Source organism: Cloeon dipterum, chromosome 1, assembly GCF_949628265.1.
Source record: "Cloeon dipterum chromosome 1, ieCloDipt1.1, whole genome shotgun sequence".
Taxonomy (NCBI): Eukaryota; Metazoa; Arthropoda; class Insecta; order Ephemeroptera; family Baetidae; genus Cloeon; species Cloeon dipterum.
In genome coordinates this window covers 41,704,023-41,718,828 of record NC_088786.1, presented here as the reverse complement: position 1 = coordinate 41,718,828, position 14,806 = coordinate 41,704,023, and the positions used below count along the sequence as shown (strand labels likewise).

The following is a 14,806-nucleotide window of genomic DNA, read 5'->3' as shown; positions in this document are numbered from 1 at the left end:
ATAAACGTGTATTTCCTCCTGTTGGTGCACGCCATAAAGTTTCCAGCAGGTTTTAAAATACCAATTTTTGATTTTAGAGTTCGCAGCGGAGAAGTGTCATGGTGGATGATATCTCGTCACAATGGGAAGCTTTAGATATTTCTGATCCCTAGGGTAATCAAACCGCGACCGTCGCATGATTGCTTCATAGGTGCTTCAACCCTCACAAATCATTGCAGACAAATGGCGCTTTTGTCTACTTCCGAGTTGCGATGATTTAGGAAACGCGGCTCGATTCAAACAGAATGTCCTTGGAGCTCTCTTTTATACAATTAAATACGAGACTCACGCACCTGATATGCTATTTTTCTTTTCCAACCCTCTTTTTTATAAATTAAAATCACGAATTTTGGTTTTGAACGTGAGATAAATTTATTCAAATAATGATCCATGACAACACTTTTCTGATGGCGTCCCAGCGCTACGCTCTGATTGGCCGAGCGCACGGCGGACCTGTGGCGCTCAATTCAAACTTAACTTTTCACTCTAGCGGGCGGGAACAACCAAGAGGAACAATTTTTGGAATTTTCTCTCCTAAGAAAACGAGCCAAAGCACGATGTTAAAGATTTCACCCAAGAATAAATAAAAAGCCCTCGCTCCAGCACCTTATTCTAATAATATAATCTTAGCTATATGTTTAATTCCTTACTTTATGCCGAATGAGAAATACGAAGCAGGAAGTTTTTTTATTGTTCCAGGAACAACGAAAAATTGGAAACCTCAATAAATGTGTGACCTTATATTTCTTGTACCCAGAATTTTGTTTTTATAAGAAAATATCGATTTATTGTGCGATTTAATAGAAATGAAAAACCAAATTAAAATATTCACACTATATATTTATAATAAGAAGAAAAGATCTTAAGTCCATTAACAGTGAATAGCTGTGCCATCTGTTATCTGTTTTCAAATTAAAAATTGATGTCCTCGTATAAATGGCTGACTCGACGCGGCTTGGAACCGATACAGGCAGTGCTGCTGCTCTACTTCCTCCTTGAAATATGTTTGACGCGAAAAATGACGCAGCGGAAATCATATTCCACCTCTTCGTCCGCTTTTTTACCGGTTTGATCTATGGCTTCGGAGATTTGTTGAAGTTCGACAAGGCAAAATGTGTTTGAATATCGATATTTTATCGTCTGGAAAAACATCGACGGTGAAATATCGTCCTATATAACCAATATAAAGATACAGAAAATATCGGGATAATGTCGTCAGAAAAAACATATATCATAGATATTAAAAATCTATTTTTATTTGGCCAAGTCTAGTTGAATTACATGCTGCGAAAAGCTTTGATAGAGCACCAGCAACCACTGATGGTTATCGTGATCGAGGTCACAAGAAGCAGCAACGCAGACACCAGGATAATTAAATCTTTGGTTTTCTCAATTCCAGGACAACTAATTGTTGTAATCGGGGTGGTGACCACGGGACTTGTGGTGGTGGTGGTGGTGGTGGACAACATATTATTCGCCTCTTTAGTGTAACTAATCGATATGTAGATCGGATCAAAGTTATGGCCAGGTTTGCCTGTGAAATAGCAAAGATATCAAGATTTAGATTAGGTATTTGCTATCACAGTAATAACTTACTTTTATTACAGCCCACTTTACGAACTATGTCATTGACTATGGTACAATTTGGTGATTGCTTTTCATTTTTGTGAAAATATTCCATTTTGGCTGTTGTAACATTCTTTGATGTCACTGAAATTGAAGCACGGAAATTAACAAAATACTGAATTTAACATCATAAACCCACCATCTCCAATTACGGTCAATGTCCACGTAGGAGTAGTATTATTGGCCGATGCGATGCACGTTGGACAGATGAAAAGGAATAATGTAAAAATTCCAAGCGTCGTCACCACCATCGTTGCAGAGCGAAGCCCAACTGTACATAAAGCTTGCTAATTTGAAAATTAATTGAATTGTGTTTTGATAAAATCTGTGGTTTCAAGTACGCACAAGAATATATAAATAAAAATAAACGGTGCTATATCCGACCGCGATATCAGCAAGATATCTCCTATTTGTGGACTATCAGAGGAACGCGTATTTCCTCCTGTTGACGCACGAGCCGTCGATATTATTGGCATGAAATTGGGATTCCTGGTTTGTCAGTGCTCTCTGATAAGATACGTGTTCCTTTACCTTTATGATTTTTATATGAAGATTTCGTATAATCGTAGTGCAATTTCATAGAAATGAAAAACCAAAATGAAATAATCACACACAGTATTTTTAATAAAAAACAAGATCTAAATTCCCAATTCCATTGACAGTGAACGGTGGAGCCACCTCTGTTATCTGTTTTTTAATTAAAAATTGATTTCCTCGTAAATGGCTGACTCGCCGCGGCTTGGAACCGATACTGGCGGCTGTGGCAGTGCTGCGGCTCTTCTTCCTCCTTGAAATGTCGCAGTTGAATTCCTGTTCCTCCTGTTCGACCCCTTTTTCACCGGCTTGGTCTCTGGCTTGGGGGATTTGTTGAAGTCCATGCGGCGAAATACTTTGATGTTGCACCAGCAACCGGTGACGTTGATCATGATCGAGGTGACAAAAAGCAGCACCGCAGTAACCAGGATAATTCCAGCTTCGTCGGTCTTATCAATTTCAGTAGTACTTGCTGTATTCCGGGTGGTAACCGCGGGACTTGAGATAGTGGTGTCTTCGCCCTTCACGCATGGATTATTCGTCTCTTTAGTGTAGCTAATCGATATGCTGAGCGGATCAAAGTTATGGCCAGATTTGCCTATGAAATAGCAAAGACATCAATTAATAGTTGTATTTACAATCACAATTTTAGAATAACTTACTTTCATAACAGCCCACTTTACGAACTATGTCATTGACTATGGTACAATTTGATGTTTGCTTTTCATTTTTGTGAAAATATTCCAGTTTGGCTGTTGTAACATTCTTTGATGTCACTGAAATTGAAACACGGAAATTAACAAAATACTTAATCTAATAACAACATAAACCCACCATCTCCAGTTACGGTCAATGTCCAGGTAGAAGTAGTATTATTGGCCGATGCCATGCACGTTGGACAGATAGAAAGGAATAGAGTAAAAATTCCAAGTGTCGTCACCACCATCGCTGCAGAGCGAAACCCAACTAACTGTACACCAAAAGCTTATGCTCCAATTTCAAAATAAGCCAATTGTGTTTTTGATAAAATCTACGGTTTCAAATACGCAGAGGAAACAAAAATAGTGCTTTATCCGGCCGCGATATCAGCACGATATTTAAGTAATCTTCTATTTGTAGACTATCAGCGAAACGGTATGTGTATTTCCTGCTATGTTGATGCACGCCGTCTATTTATGTATTATTGGCATACAATTTCCATCAGCAATTAAAAGAACAATTTTTTATTTTTGTGTTCGCAGTGGGCGAGTCCCTTTTGATGGAGGGAGGCCAGAATATCATGGCGTCATGCGAAACTTTAGTTTAGTCTGATCTCCAGGGTAATTAAACCGCGACCGTAGTTGCTATAAAAGTGCTTCAACCCACACAAATCAATCCAGTTTTTGTCTTTTTGTCTGCTCCCAATTTGCAATGATTAAGGAAGCGTGTCGATTCAATTAGAATGTCTTTTTTTTTTATGCAATTATAAATAAGATTTACACGCAAGAATCCCCAAGCACGTGACATTATTTCTTGTACCCAGAAAATCAGACTTGGCAACGCTTCTGATGGGATACGCGCGTTACTTTATTTTTGTAAGATTTCGTTTTATGGTGCAATTTCATGGAAATGAAAAACCAAAATGAAATAATCACACAATATTTATTTATGACAAGGAAATTCCATTAACAGTGTACGGTGGAGCCATCTGTTATCTGTGTTTTAATTAAAAATTGATTTCCTCGTAAATGGCTGACTCGATGCGGCTTGGAACCGAAATTGGCGGCTGTGGCAGTGCTCCTGCTCTTCTTCCTCTTTGAAATGATGAAGCGGAAATCCTGTTCCTCCTGTTCGACCCCTTTTTCACCGGTTTTGTGTCTAGCTTGGGGGATTTGTTGAAGTCCATGCGGCGAAATACTTTGATATTGCACCAGCAACCGGAGACGTTGATCATGATCGAGGTGGCAAGGAGAAGCACCGCGGTAACCAGGATAATTCCAGCTTCATCGTTTTTCTCAATTCCAGTACTACCTTTTGTAATTGGGGTGGTAACCGCGGGACTTGAGGTGGTGGTGTCTTCGCCCTTCACGCATGGGGTCCCCATATTATTCGTCTCTTCGTTGTAGCTAATCGATATGTAGATCGGATCAAAGGACTGTTTTGATTTTGCTATAAAATAGGAAAGATATAAAAATAGTTGTAGGTTCCTGACATAAAAAATTAGAAACTTACTTGCATTACAGGTAACTGTGCGAAATTTTTCATCGAATGTGGTACAAAATGCTGTTTGCAGTTCTCCGTTTTCATAAAATGTCGTGTTGGCCGCGCTAACACTCTTTGTTGTCGCTGAAATTGAAGGTTGCGAATATCCATCATGAAGATTATTACCATATACTGAGTCTAAATCATATATCCCACCATCTCCAATTACGGTCAATGTCCACGTAGAATTAATATTATTGGCCGATGCCATGCACGTTGGACAGATGAAAAGGAATAAAGTAAAAATTCCAAGCCTCGTCACCAGCATCGTTGCAGAGCGAAACCAGACTGTGCATAAGCTTGCTGATTTCAAAATGAGCCAACTGCGTTTTGATAAAATCTATATGGATTCAAATACGCACAGGAAGTTCGTATAAACATTGCTTTATCCGGCCACGATATCAGCGAGATATCTATTCTATTTGCGACTATCAGTTAAACGTGTATTTCCTCCCTGTTGACGCCATCTATTATAGTGGCATACAATTCCTCTAGTTTTAAAAGTTTTTTTTGTGTTCGCAATTTTGATTATTAAGTGACAACCATTCCTGGCCCCACTCACTACCGCATCTTTAAGGCTGTATGGCAACTTAGGGGTTGAGGGCAAACACCCCTTAACCCTTCAGCTGGTCAGGGAAGATTGAGATGAGTCCAACGGTGGGTAGTTTTTGCGATTGTGATGCTTAGTTCCCGAGATTTGGAGGTGCAAAAATCCAAAAACTCGAAAAGTAACACAATTTTGACATTTCGTAATTCTTGCAACTCAAAATCTCGGGTTCTTAATATCAGAATTACAAAAATTATCTACAGTTGGATACGTCTCAACCTACCCTGACGAGCTGAAGGGTTTAGGTGTGCTTACCCTTCACCCCTAAGTTTCTACGCTTCAACCCCGTCGAAAAAAGTAAAGCATTAACAGTTTTTTTTTGTATTAAATTTAAATATAATTTGATCGAGTTTTAGTTTCAAAATAAGGGAGTTAGGTAATTTTTAGAAGGATTTTTTATGAAAATTTTAATATATTTCAGAGCTAAGTGGAAGCTTGCCAAAAATTTTATTCTCAAAATTGTAGCAATGGGGTTGAAAGGGGATGGTGGCGAGCACCCCCTAAACACTTTAGCTGCTTAGTGGAGATTTAAACGAGTCCAACGGTGGGTAATTTTTGCTTCTCTGATTGTTAGAACCCGAGATATAGAGTTGCAAAGTTTCAAAAAACGCGAAATAAAATAAATTTATTTCATTTTTCGTGATTTTTGCAAATCATAATCTCGGGTTTTGATTAACAAAAATGCAAAAAAAACCTTGTTAGACTCGTCTCAACCTCTTCTGATGCACAGAAAGGATTTCACCGTGATAATTTATCGCATTTTAATAATTTGGAACGTTCAAAATCCAGAAAAGTGGCGTCCGTTATCTGCATAAAAGTGTGAACGAGCCGCAACACTCTTAAAAGATGCATTTTCAGCATTCAGCCTGCTAGAAAAATGCTTTTCATTCGAAACATATTCCCCGAACGCAGCGAAAATTCCACTCTTTTGACCGAGGGGCAGTTCTGCTCTGATCATCCGCCGGCAGATAAATGATAAGCAGCTTCCTGTTCTTGACGGGATAAAAGTTTTAATTTTTTAGAAAGAACAACAGTTATGCTCGAAGTTTTCAACCGGAAAAGTGAGTACAATTAAACAGAAAATTAAAAAAAAATTATTTATTTACTTTCAGTCAGACCTGTACATCCAGCAAGTCAGGACTTGTCGTTTTCTGCCCAAAAACAGGAAAAAAATGCTTTGCAGGATGTGCAACACGGAACCGAAAGAGCCGGACGAAAAGTTTTTGTGTCGCAATTGTAGCGAGTGAGTTCAAAAACCCTGACTTAATTTTAATTTATTTATTATTTCCGTTTACAGCAAGGTCAACAAGTTTTATCGGACACGATTCATGAACGTCGATGAATTAGTCAAGCTTTTTAACAAAGGTAAAAATTAAGTTTTTTCCGATTAAAGACCTAGAACCCTTTATTAATTATTTGCAGATTTGAAAATTCCGGCCGTTATTCCGCTAAAATCGTCGAGAGAGCAATGTCCGTTCATGAAATGCAATAAAATGAAAAAACGAAACATAACTGATCATTTGTTGAAGAGACACAGATACTTGAAATGCCGATGTGATGAAAAGTGTCTCAAGTACTTCAAGAAAAGAGAAGAAAGATTGACTCACGAAATTGAGCAACACGACAAGGTCAGCCAATTATTTGTTATAACAGATAGGCCAGATTCAATCGATTTCTTCGTGCATTCACAGTGCGACAAAATAACTTGGGAATCTTTAGAACCAAAAGCGTTTTTTAAAACCCTCTGCAACCGCCTCGATCTTCCGTTCGTTTTAGGTTTTAAAGAACCGAATGCAGAAACGCCACTAGAACAGACATATTAAATGTCCTTCCTTTTTTAAAGAAATTTGGATCTGCGTTGAATTCTGTGTATTATCAAAAATAAAAATTACGGCTATGCAATGGTGTAAATTTTTTTTTTAAATTCAAGTCACATAATTATAATCTAACTCTTTTACGGAGACTCCACTGACGGCCATCATGCGCAGCATTTTTACATCTTAATAATGATGAAATTATGACCAACTGTCTACAAACGAGAAATTCCCCTCATTCATTCAAGCATTCTTGGCATTTGTATCCGAAAGAAGGAAAATAGCTCGAATTTCTATTCTGCGCGAAAAAGGAATTCGAATCACTCGAGGGAATTGTGCATCGTCAGAATTCTTTCTCGTGGCAAACTCCAGATTGTTGCGTTCAGCCAGTGGGAGCAGACGTTCTTCAAACCCGAGAAAATGAATCCGCAGGCCATTTGTAAACAACATAGTAAAAAAACTCTGCCTGACTTGCTACTACGAGTGAGTCTGAATTTTTCCCGATCTTTTTTAGAACAATTTACAAATATTTAATTCTTATTCGGCTACAGATCTGTCGCCCGCGCTCGCTTGCCAACAGTTCAAGTTCCCGCCAAGCGTTTGGATTCGGACAAAGGTATGCTCGTGAATTTCTGGCTTTTTTTTATAAATCTAATTTTAAACAGGTCAACCTGGCGCAACGACTGATTTTGATCAGATAGATGCGGTTCCTCGTAAGTGTTTTTATTTTTTAAATTGTCGCAAAAGCCGGAACCTTTTTAAAGTTGCTTCGTTAACGCGTTAGCACAGTCCCTGAATTTAAATTCCAAAATTGTGCACAAGAATTCTACATTTTTATTTGAGCAATCCCAGCTAGAATTTGGATATCTGAGAAACTGTTTTGAATATTTTCTTTTAAAAGGTCCGGATGATGAAATTTCACCATCAGTGAGTTATAATTTTAGTGTGTGTTAATTTTAGGCCGCGGGTCCCAGAAGCCAATCCAATGCGACTCAGGGAATCCACCGAGATTGGACACTAGCGAAGATTCATCGAGCGCTCTGGACTCAGACGAGGAGAAAATAAGAGATGAGCGCCAGAAACGAGACTCTTTGGAACCAATTCGAAAAGGTGCGAATATCTTGGCTAGAAATTGGATATCCGAGGATATCCTCGGAAGATATACTTTGGATATCTAATTTCTTCTGTTCTCAGGATAAATTAAGCTTTGACTTTTTTTGAATTTCTATTTAAACTGTTGAATATTTTCTTTCACAAGATCCGAATGCTGAAATTTCACCATTGAAGCGCGGTACAGAAAGCAGTGACGAGTTTTAATTTAATCCTTATTTTGATAAATGTGTAAACTGCAGGCAGCGACACTGATTCAGAACCCGAGAAGCCAATCCACCACTGCACCAGTAATCCAGTAAAATTGGCAACTAGGGAAGGTTCATCGAGAGCTCCAAACACTCACACGGGGAAGAAAAAAACAAAGAAAAGCGGCAAACAAGTTTCGGCTTGGTACCAAAAAGGTGCGAATATCAATTTCCTTAATTTCCTTTTAAATCAATATCAGAAGTGAAGTTAAATATCGTCAATTGCTTATTTTCAGTCAAACCTGAAGATGAGCAAGCTTTGGCGGAAGCCCGGAAACGTTACGAAGCTCAAGGTGCGATTCCCAAGAATTTTTACAGTAAGGATTTTTTATTTTCATCAAAATATCTTAGTTTATTTATTTTAATCTTTAAATTACAGGCACTTTTGGGGCTTCTGGCCAAAAAAACGCGGCATCCGCAAAAGATGAAGAACAACCCGGGCCAAGCTCTTCAAGAACAAGCGAGGAAGAACTCGAAGATTTGCAAGCAAAAGAAGCATAATTAGAAAAATTCAGTAAATCATACTGAGATGAATGTCTGAAACTTGAGACAACGATGCATTTAACAAATTTTCTACAATTTTAAACTTTTACGGGCGTAGATTCTTCGTTTTAAATTTAGGAAAATCAATTTTAAAATTTTACAGCTTCATTAAATTTTTAAACAAATTCACTTCCCGTCAATTCGCCACCCGAAATTTTGTAAATATGAATGTACTTTTATGCATGAATCGATAACAGAGGCTGGATGTTGAATAAAATTCTTCGTTTTTAAGTCAGACAAACTAACACAGGTCTTTTCCTTTTAAATTTTTACAAATAATGGATTTATATAAGATTTCACAAAAGGCAACATATGAGCATGGAAATAATCTTTTAGAAATTCCAAGCACTCCGCAGACATATTGAATAAAACTGTTTTGTACTTTCAATTCGGCAAAATTGCATTAATTCGTCCAAAAGAAAAAAAATAGCTTAAATTGTTGACAATATCTACCGTAAAAGAGAGAAATAAATTCCAAACGCGGTGCATTGCTCGACAGCTGGAAGAAGTATAAATTCTTAGCATTCCGGTCTCTAGAAAAGACAATTATTCGTATCCGCAAAGAACGTGGAATAATTCTTTGAATTTCTCGAATGTCGAATCGTTGAATAAGTGCCAGCGAAACACCAGATTGTTGCGTTCAGCCGCAGGAGAAGCATCAGTTTAGGTCAAGTTGAACTTTGTTCGCGAGGAAAAGTGGCAGATAAGTCTCCAGCTCCACCCGACAATGGCGAAAGACCTGAATAAGAAACCGGCAGAGTCAGGGACTTGGTTCAGTTATTTGAACGGTGAGTCCAAACCAAGATTGAATTTAATTTGTGACCAAAAAATTTATTTTCGCTCTAGCAAAATCCGTGGTGAGCCATCATAGAAACATCTCAGCAACAAGGTAAGGATGCAGATCCGGCTTTCTCATTGGAGCCTGCAGTTTTATTAAATTAATTTTGTCCGAATCTCCGGTTCTTTGCCTCGTCCGAAATTTTTTCAAGGAAGAGAAATTCCTACTATTGTTCAGTTCTTTATATTGTAGAAGAACCGTTTTGAAAAACGATTCTTTCAATAAGAGCTTTTGGTTTGACATTATTTTATTCTTGGACACTTATAATTGTCATGAGATAGACCCTATAATATCGGCTTGAAAATTAATTGGGCATTGAATTAAAAATTATAATTGTGAACTTATCTCTTACAAGTATAACTTTTATATTGTAATTTTATAGCCGAGTCTGAAGGTCAAAACCAAAGCGATTCAACTCCCCAAGCTAAACGAAACATAACTGATCATTTGTTGACAAGTCACGAATACGTAAAATGCCGATATGAAAATTGTCTGAAGTTCTTCAAGAAAGGAGAAAAAAGATTGACTCACGAAATTGAGCAACACCAGGTCAGCCGAATATTTGGCATAAAAGATAGGCCAGATTCAAGTCTTCGTGCATTCACAGTGCGCCAAAATAACTTCGGAATCTTTAGAACCAAAAGCGTTTTTTAAAACCCTCTGCAACCGCCTCAATCTTCCGTTCTTTTTAGATGTTAAAGAACCGAATGCAGAAACACACCACTAGAAGAGACATATTAAATGTCCTTCCTTTTTGAAAGAAATTTGAATCTGCGTTGAATTCTGTGAATTATCAAAAATAAAAATTACGGCTATGCAATGGTGTAAATTTTTTTTAAATTCAAGTCACATATAATCTAACTCTTTTACGGAGACTCCACTGACGGCCATCATGCGCAGCATTTTTACATCTTAATAATGATGAAATTATTACCAACTGTCTACAAACGAGAAATTCCCCTCGTTCATTCAAGCATTTTTGGCATTTGAATCCGAAAGAAGGAAAATAGCTCGAATTTCTCTACTGCGCGAAAAAGGAATTGGAATCACTCGAGGAAATTGTGCATCGTCAGAATTCTGTCTCGTGGCAAACGACAAACTGTTGCGTTCAGCCAGTGGGAGCAGACGTTCTTCAAACCCGAGAAAATGAATCCGCAGGCCCCTTGTAAAACTCATAAATTCGAATACTGCGCGATTTGCTACTATGAGTGAGTCTGAATTTTTCCCGAGCTTTTTTAGAACAATTTACAAATATGAAATTCTTATTCGGCTACAGATCTTTCTCCCGCGCTCGCTTGCCAACAGTTGAAGACCCCGCCAAGCGTTTGGATTCGGACAAAGGTATGCTCGTGAATTTCTGGCTTATTTTTTTCGTACCAAAAAGGTGCGAATATCAATTTCCTTAATTTACATTAGTAAAATAAAAATCAGAAGTGAGTTAAATATCGTCAATTGCTAATTTTCAGTCGAACCGGTCAAACCTGATGATAAGCAAACTGCTATGGAGGAAGCCCGGAAACGTTACGAAGCTCAAGGTGCGATTCCCAAGAATTTTTACAGTAAGGATTTTTCATTTTCATCAAAAAAAGTTTATTTATTTTAATCTTTAAATTACAGGCACCTTTGGGGCTTCTGGCCAAAAAAATGCGGCATCCGCAAAAGATGAAGAACAACCCGGACAAAGCTCTTCAAAAACAGACGAGGAAAAACTCAAAGATTTGCAAGCAAAAGAAGCATAATAAGAAAAATTCAGTAAAATATACTGAGATGAATGTCCGAAACTTATGATAACGATGCAATTAACAAATTTTCTACAATTTTTAACTTTTACGGGTGTTGATTCTTCTTTTTGAATCTAGAAAAATCAATTTTTGAAATATTACAGCTTCATGAAATTTTTAAAGAAATTCACTCCCACGTCAATTCGCCACCCAAAATTTTGTAAATATGAATGTACTTTTGTGCATGAATCGATAACAGGCTGGATTTTGAATAAAATTCTTCGCTTTTAAGTCAGACAAACTAACACATGTCTTTTCCTTTTAAATTTACAAATATATTTAAGATTTCACAAAAGGCAACATATGAGCATGGAAATAATCTTTTAGAAATTTAAAAATTCCAAGCATTCCGCAGACATTTAGTAGAAGTGTTTGTACTTTCAATTCGGCAAAATTGCATTAATTCTTCAAAAAAATTGCTTCAATGTTTGGCATTATCTCTGCCGTAAAATAGAGAAGAAATAAATTCCAACGCGGTGCATTACTCGACAGTTGGAAGAAGTATAAATTCTTAGCATTCAGGCCATCAGAAAAGACAATTATTCGTATCCGCCGCAAAGAACGTGGAATAATTCTTTGAATTTCTCGAATGTGCGGCATCGTTGAGATCGAATAAGTGCCAGCGAAACGCCAGATTGTTGCGTTCAGCCGCAGGAGAAGCATCAGTTTAGATACAATTGAGCTTTGTTCGCGAGGAAAAATGGCACAAATTGGCGAAAGACCCGAAAAACCCACCTTACAGAGCGTGATTGATTTCTGCGAAGGGCGAGTCCGAACCAAGATTTATTTAAATTTGTGACCAAAAAACTAATTTTCGTTCTAGCATAATCTGTGGTGCGCCATCACAACGACATCAGCCACAAGGTAAGGATGCAGATCCTGCTTTCTCATTGGAGCCAGTTTTATTAAATTAATTTTGGCCGAATCTCTGGTTCTTTGCCTCGTCCGAAATTTTTTCATGGAAGAAAAATTCCTCCTCTATTGTTCAATTCTTTAAATTGTAAAAGAACCGATTTGAAAAACGATTCTTTCAATTGACATTTTTTTATTCTTGGACACTTATAATTGTGCATCATCAGAATTCTTTCTCGTGGCAAACGACAGCTTTAGCGCTCAGCCGTGGGAGCAGACGTTCTTCAAACCCGAGAACAAGGATCAGGCCCCTTGTAAAACTCATAAAATCGAATGCTGCGTGATTTGCTACGCTAAAAAGTGAGTCTGAATTTTCCCCGAGCTTTTTTAGAACAATTTAAAAATATAAAATTCTTATTCGGCGACAGAGCTTTCGCCTGCGATCGTTTGCCAGTAGTTGAAGTCCCCGCCAAGCATTTGCATTTGGACAAAGGTATGCTCGTGAATTTCTGGCTTATTTTTTTATAAATCTAATTTTAAACAGGTCAACCTGGCGCAACGACTGATTTTAATAAGATAGATGCGGTTCCTCGTAAGTGTTCTTATTTTTTAAATTGTCGCAAAAGCCGGAACCTTTTTAAAGTTGCTTCGTTAACGCGTTAGCACAGTCCCTGAATTTAAATTCCAAAATTGTGCACAAGAGTTCTACACTTTTATTTAAGCAATCCCAGCTAGAATTTGGATATCTGAGAAACTGTTTTCAATATTTTCTTTTAAAAAGGTCCGGATGATGAAATTTCACTATCAGTGAGTTTTAATTTTAGGCCGCGGGTCCCAGAAGCCAATCCAATGCGACTCAGGGAATCCACCGAGATTGGACACTAGCGAAGATTCATCGAGTGCTCTGGACTCAGACGAGGAGAAAATAAGAGATGAGCGCCAGAAACGAGACTCTTTGGAACCAATTCGAAAAGGTGCGAATATCTTGGCTAGAAAATGGATATCCGAGGAAGATATACTTGGATATCTAATTTCTTCTGTTCTCAGGATAAATTAAGCTTTGACTTTTTTTAATTTCTATTTAAACTGTTGAATATTTTCTTTCACAAAAGATCCGAATGCTGAAATTTCACCATTGAAGCGCGGTACAGAAAGCAGTGACGAGTTTTAATTAAATCCTTATTTTGATAAATGTGTAAACTGCAGGCAGCGACACTGATTCAGAACCCGAGAAGCCAATCCACCACTGCACCAGGAATCCAGTGAAATTGGCAACTAGGAAAGGTTCGTCGAGAGCTCCGAACACTCACACGGAGAAGAAAAAAACAAAGAAAAGCGGGAAACAAGTTTCGGCTTGGTACCAAAAAGGTGCGAATATCAATTTCCTTAATTTACGTTATTGAAATCAAAATCAGAAGTGAAGTTAATTATCGTCAATTGCTTATTTTCAGTCAAACCTGAAGATGAGCAAGCTTTGGCGGAAGCCCGGAAACGTTACGAAGCTCAAGGTGCGATTCCCAAGAATTTTTACAGTAAGGATTTTTTATTTTCATCAAAATATCTTAGTTTATTTATTTTAATCTTTAATTTACAGGCACTTTTCGGGCTTCTAGCTTCTAGCAAAGAAAATGCGGCATCCGCAAAAGATGAAGAACAACTCGGGCAAAGCCATCAAGAACAGGCGAGGAAAAACTCGAAGATTTGCAAGCAAAAGAAGCATAATAAGAAAAATTCAGTAAAATATACTGAGATGAATGTCTGAAACTTGAGACAACGATGCATTTAACAAATTTTCTACAATTTTAAACTTTTACGAGCGAGATTCTTCTTTTTAAATCTAGAAAAATCAATTTTAAAATATTACAGCTTCATGAAATTTTTAAAGAAATTCACTTCCCCTCAATTCGCCACCCAAAATTTTGTAAATATGAATGTACTTTTATGCATGAATCGATAACAGGCTGGATGTTGAATAAAATTCTTCGCTTTTAAGTCAGACAAACTAACACAGGTCTTTTCCTTTTAAATATACAAATAGATTAAGGATTTCACAAAAGGCAACACATGAGCATGAAATAATCTTTTAAAAATTCCAAGCATTCCGCAGACATATTGAATAAAAGTGTTTTGTACTTTCAATTCGGCAAAATTGCATTAATTCTTCAAAAAATTGCTTAAATGATTGACATATCTATCGAAACAAGTAGAAAACAAATCCAAACGTAGTGCATTTTGTTCAAGAACTGGAAGAAGTATAAATTCTTAGCATTCCGGCCTCTAGAAAAGACAATTATTCGTATCCGCCGCAAAGAACGTGGAATAATTCTTTGAATTTCTCGAATGTGCAGCATCGTTGAGAGCGAATAAGTGCCAGCGAAACGCCAGATTGTTGCGTTCAGCCGCAGGAGAAGCATCAGTTTAGGTAAAGTAGAGCTTTGTTCGCGAGAAAAAATGGCAGATAAGGGTCCACCTCCACCCAAAAATGGCAAAATACCAATAACAAGAGGCGAAAACATAAGGCGCTTGGTTAATCGTTTTCAAGGGTGAGTCCAAACCAAGATTGAATTAAATTT

The 14,806-nt window shown here is 37.5% G+C and overlaps 1 long non-coding RNA gene across 1 annotated transcript; it reads left to right on the top strand.

The window, feature by feature from the left end:
- Positions 1–8,228: 8,228 nt before the first annotated feature.
- LOC135939119 (uncharacterized) lies at positions 8,229–8,716 on the top strand. Its single transcript, XR_010574716.1, has 3 exons — positions 8,229–8,375; positions 8,456–8,536; positions 8,599–8,716. It is a non-coding gene; the product is annotated as an uncharacterized LOC135939119 (long non-coding RNA).
- The last annotated feature ends 6,090 nt before the right edge of the window (positions 8,717–14,806 follow it).